Source organism: Arabidopsis lyrata (assembly GCF_000004255.2).
Source record: "Arabidopsis lyrata subsp. lyrata unplaced genomic scaffold ARALYscaffold_603, whole genome shotgun sequence".
Taxonomy (NCBI): Eukaryota; Viridiplantae; Streptophyta; class Magnoliopsida; order Brassicales; family Brassicaceae; genus Arabidopsis; species Arabidopsis lyrata.
This window is the reverse complement of record NW_003302170.1, coordinates 1-4934: the sequence shown is the minus strand read 5'-3', so window position 1 is coordinate 4934 and position 4934 is coordinate 1. Positions and strand designations below refer to the sequence as shown.

Below are 4934 nucleotides of genomic sequence, written 5' to 3'. Positions count from 1 at the left end.
ATTGGTTCTCCTGCAATTATTTGAAAATGCTACGTTTGCTGGTGTATGGTTGTAGTTGCTTGTGTTTAACAACAATCACTTATATCGTTATATACCATTTCACACCACTTAAAATTGTTAGATTTCAAACAGTCTTTCTCATCGGTATTTGCGGCAGCATACAATTATGTTGCGGATGATAATTTTTTTTTGAATTTATTAAAAAAAAAAAAGTAAAACGCTTTTCGTAGTTACTAACAAATGGCAAACAGTCTCAAACACGTTTTACGAGAGGTCCAAAAGTAGCAAACCAATTTTTTAAAAAGGGATATCAACCACTTTGTATATCATTTTGGGCAAGTCAAACCTCAAATGGTCTTCTCCGACTCTATCTCTGGTAGTTCTTGACTGCTTTTTTTGCTTCTCCGGTCTCTCCCCTCTGTTTTCATTCTCTGTAAACCATACTCTTCCTTTTTCACGATGTCTCAGCTCTGTTTCTCTCCAAGTTGTGCTTCTGTTTCCTCTCTTCAAACTAACAAAGACTCTCTGTTGTCTCTTTGGTTTTGAATGTTGTCGGAGCTTGTCTCACCTTAGAAGACTTCCTGTGTAAATCAGATTTCACTACAAGGAAAACTTACATTCTTAGCGCGGAAAAAGTGCTATCATAGGTAATACATAGCGAAATAACAACTGCTATGATTGCGGCAGCTATGGTAGATACTCCACCTACAATAGCATTAATTTTGTCTGCTATAGTATGTTCATCTACAATAGCACTTTTTTAATATCTTTATTTATTGTTTCATAGCAATAATTGAATGCCATTACTACCTTTAATAGCATATTTTCTTGACGCTCATAAGTTTTATGATAGCGTTGTTATTACGTGCTACTGTTTGGTCTGTGCTATTGTTTGGTCTGTCTTATATGTGATAAACATCCAAAACATACATATACATCATATCATAAACCAAACATCATTTTTGAACCAAACCAATTCATACATAAATCAAATATGAATCCAATACCTAAACTAATATCCTTACGTCTAATTACCATTGTTGCCATTGGAGATAATAAGACGACTAATAACATCATACAAATAGCTTACTTTGTCTTCTAGATCACTGACTCGGTTCTTCAAGTAAGTTAACTCTTCTTCACCGGTTGGTATTGTAGGTTTTCGCTTAGCCACTCTTCGAAAAAGACTTCTACGGTTTTTGTCTATTACGGCATCGTCTATGTCACTATCCTCAACTACCAACTCTGTTAGAAATAACAAAACAAACATTTCAAATCAGAAATATGCACAAAACAAACATTCATATATTGACTGCAGAATTGAATCATTTTAATCGCATCACATTATAATAAAGCCAAAACAATAACATATATTTGTTCACCTGAATATGCAGCTTGCGAGTCAGTCATATCATCAATCTTAGAAGAGACTAAGTCATCGATTTTTGTTGGTGTCTCTTTCTTAATTTTCAAATCCTTTATACTTTCACTTTCTTTAAGGGCAGAGATTTAAAAAACATAACATGTATCCAACATCGATGATTCATAGACATAGTCCGGAAACCATTTACTTAAATGAGGAGGTTCTGATAATCAATTGAAACAAAACATATTAGGTTTGATACAAATGATTAACATGTACAGATTTAGCAAGAGCATAAGAGAAAAGAGTACTTACCAGAAAATTCTGAATCATAAAGATCATTATCTGAAGTGTTCTGCACAAAAGTACCCAAATTTAAAAGCTACATAAGGACACCAAGTAATAAAACATTTGCTTACCTCTGTTTTCATTTCATCTCTGAACTTTTTCTCTTGAAAATGAGCTGAATATGAAAAAAGCAAATATCCATAATATTCAATTGATATGCTAAGTTGACTATATCATACAAATTGGTGTGATGCCTCTTACCGTGAAGATGCGACAAGTAGTCTCTTTCGTTGTTATGCACCTTTAGACAGATTTTACATTCGTAACTTCACAATATAAAACACACGAAAGAAAACAACAATCAAATTAGTCACACCAGATTCAATAATGATCCATAACTAAGTTCAATAATGAACTAAATGTAATAAGCTGTACATAACGCCAAACAATGTCAAGAAACAAGCAAACCAATAATGAGGCAATTCGTCAAACACCTGGAGGGCATGAAATCATCATCAGTTTACACAACAAAAACTATTCTAAGGAATCAGGTAGAGACGCACAATAGTTTTGTGAATTCAATCTTTCCAAAACTCAGATTCGACAATAGTATAATCAGAGCCGAAACTATTACTCACAACTATATTTGGATGGGAGAGATTTTTGAGAAGCTTAACTTCTTCTTCAAGCTCCTGAATTTAGCACCAACACCTGAGTTTTATCTTTGGAAGATCTGAGAAACAAAAAACACAAAGCACAACACTAATTTGTATATGAAATTTTGTTTTGTTGAAAAGTGAACCCTAATTTGAATCCGTCAAATATCAAAATTATCGTTATCCCTTTTGAAACCAGTTTCAATTTCGATAAGACCAAATAAGGACAACTAACGGTAAAGGAAAACCTAATCAAGGTATATATTGGTGATTTCGTACCTTAAGCTGAAGATTGAACCCTAATTTGAACGACATAGATAAAAATTCAGCTGCGAAGCTTAAAACTATCGGCGGAAAGGTAGAGGCCGTCGGAGATCGAGATTATCGCCGGCGAAGGATGAGGCAGTGGTCGTCGTCTTTGCAGAGAGAGGGATGATATGTCGGAGAAATCTAAAGAGATGAGAAAAATTGCAGAGAGAGAGAGAGAGAGAGGCAAGGGAGATCGAATGAAAGAACATAATGGAGAAGAAGATTGGAGGAGAAGAGGATCGAAGATGGTGAGAGTGAGAGAGCTTTTTTTTTTGGTTCAAAGTTTTGTTTTTTTTTCTCTCTCTCTATCCAATTGAAAAGGAAAAGTCACCGTCTGTTTTTTTAAGTGTTAGGATCGATGAAAAAATGGCTCTAATAGTTCTCGCTTAGTTAAATTTCGGCATAGCATTTATAAAATGCTATAATAGAGTATTCCAATCCGACATAGTCTTTTTCATAGCAAAATCGAAAATCGTGCTATGCTTAAGTGCTATCAATGTAACCTTTTTTTGTAGTGTTTTTTTAACTTGAAGCTAAGATCCTTCTTCCTTTTCTCCTCTCTACCTGAATCATGTCAAGAGTTCGCCCAAGCTAGTATAGAGAGTGTCCTCCTAAGCAGTCCTCCTATGCTTTTGAGCATGAGGAAGAAGATGATGTGGTGGTGCTCCCTCAGGTCAATAACTCTGCTCTTCTACCTCGCCTTCAGCTCAACCTTGTTGGTCGGATGTTCCATCTTGGAAGACGTAGCATTGAGGCCCTGGTTTCTTTATTCCCCAAAGAGAATATTTGGGATGGGGAAGGAAGTGTTCGGGGAGTTTCCCTTGGAGACTCTCATTTTCAGTTCTTTTTTGAAGCAGAAGCGGATCTACTGAAGATCCTTAACAAAAGACCATGCCACTTCAATAAATGGTCCTTTCCTCTTGAAAGATGGCAACCGCATATCGAAACCACATTCCTAGCCACTATGACCTTCTGGATAAAGCTTGAAGGTATCCCATCTGAATTTTGGGTGGAGGAGCTTCTCAGAAACTTTGGAAACTCTTTTGGCACAGCCCATAGGGTGGATACCAACAATGGTAGAATCCAAGTCTCAATGTAGGCTGATGCTCCTCTTAGGTTTAATAAACCAGCTCAACTCCTAACTAGAGAAAATATAAAAGTTAAGCTCTTCTAAAAAAAGTTGTTCCGTTGGGGTACGCATTGTCGTCAAACTTGCCATGAGATTGACTCATGCCCTCTTTTGGATGATAAACAGAGAGGTGCTCTGTCTTCTTCTCTTGGCGAAATGAACAACTCTCAGGCGATTGTTTTACAAGATTTGTCTCCTGCCGGTGACAAGAAGAAGGACAACAGACGTCTTGCTCTTCATGCTTCTACTTCCCATGCAAGAAGTGACCGTGACCACCAACAACTCGCCAAGCTCGCAGCACCAACTCCATAGCCGTGGTTCAGAGTTCCCTCGCTCTTCAGGGGCCTTAGAAATACTATGTTCCTCTAAATCCATCAAACCATCATGCAAACTATCCAACCTCTTCTAAAAGAAAATCTGTGGATGATGGGCATAAGCGACGCTTTGATGATTCCTTTGGTCCAGGGACAAACCGTGGTTCCCCACAGAGAGGTCGAGGGGTTTATTCTCGCAAGGAGCACTCTCCATCTTACCATAGTCGGGATGATAGAAGAGATGAAAGAAGAATTGGTACGACCTCTATTGTCTCTTATTCCCACATGATGATTTTGGATCCCCTCCTGATTCCACAGAGGGAAAAGCAAGGAAATGTGTCTCCGTATCATGTCCAAGATAGACCCTTCCGACTAAACCTTGCGAAGAACCTCACCTCGGAGGAGAAAGGAAAAGGCAAAGAGGCAAACCATTCTGCTCAAATCCTTGGGGACTCTTTGTAGACAGGGAACTCGGCGAAGAAGTCTCTAAACTTTGATTCCTAAGCTCTTGCCTCGGGGGAGGCTTTTCCGGTGAATCTGGTGGCCCCTATTCTTCGTGACAGTCAACAGGAGAAGAAGAAGAGCTGGTTCAAGATTACGGAGGAGGAGGAGGAGAGAGAAAGGAACGAAGACTCGGAGGCCTTTTTGGCAAAACATTTTTCCTAATCTGTCAGTTCTGCTAGCCCTGGTGATGCCCTCTGCCACAATGCTCTAGTTCCGAGTCTCCATGACGAAGAAAAACATTGGATTGGGAACCAAAATTCGGTGTCGGAAGCCCTCAATCTCGACTGGACTATGGAGGATGAGGAGGCTTTCAACGCTTTGGATACTCCACGATTCTCCGAGGAGGAGAAGTTGGTCGATGAAGAAGATGA

At 38.6% G+C, this 4934-nt stretch overlaps 1 long non-coding RNA gene across 1 annotated transcript; it reads right to left on the bottom strand.

The window, feature by feature from the left end:
• Positions 1 to 1554: 1554 nt before the first annotated feature.
• Positions 1555 to 2767, bottom strand: LOC9298455. Its single transcript, XR_002332858.1, has 3 exons — positions 2587 to 2767; positions 1913 to 2145; positions 1555 to 1826 (listed from the first exon to the last, which is right to left on the bottom strand). It is a non-coding gene; the product is annotated as an uncharacterized LOC9298455 (long non-coding RNA).
• Between the last annotated feature and the right edge of the window lie 2167 nt (positions 2768 to 4934).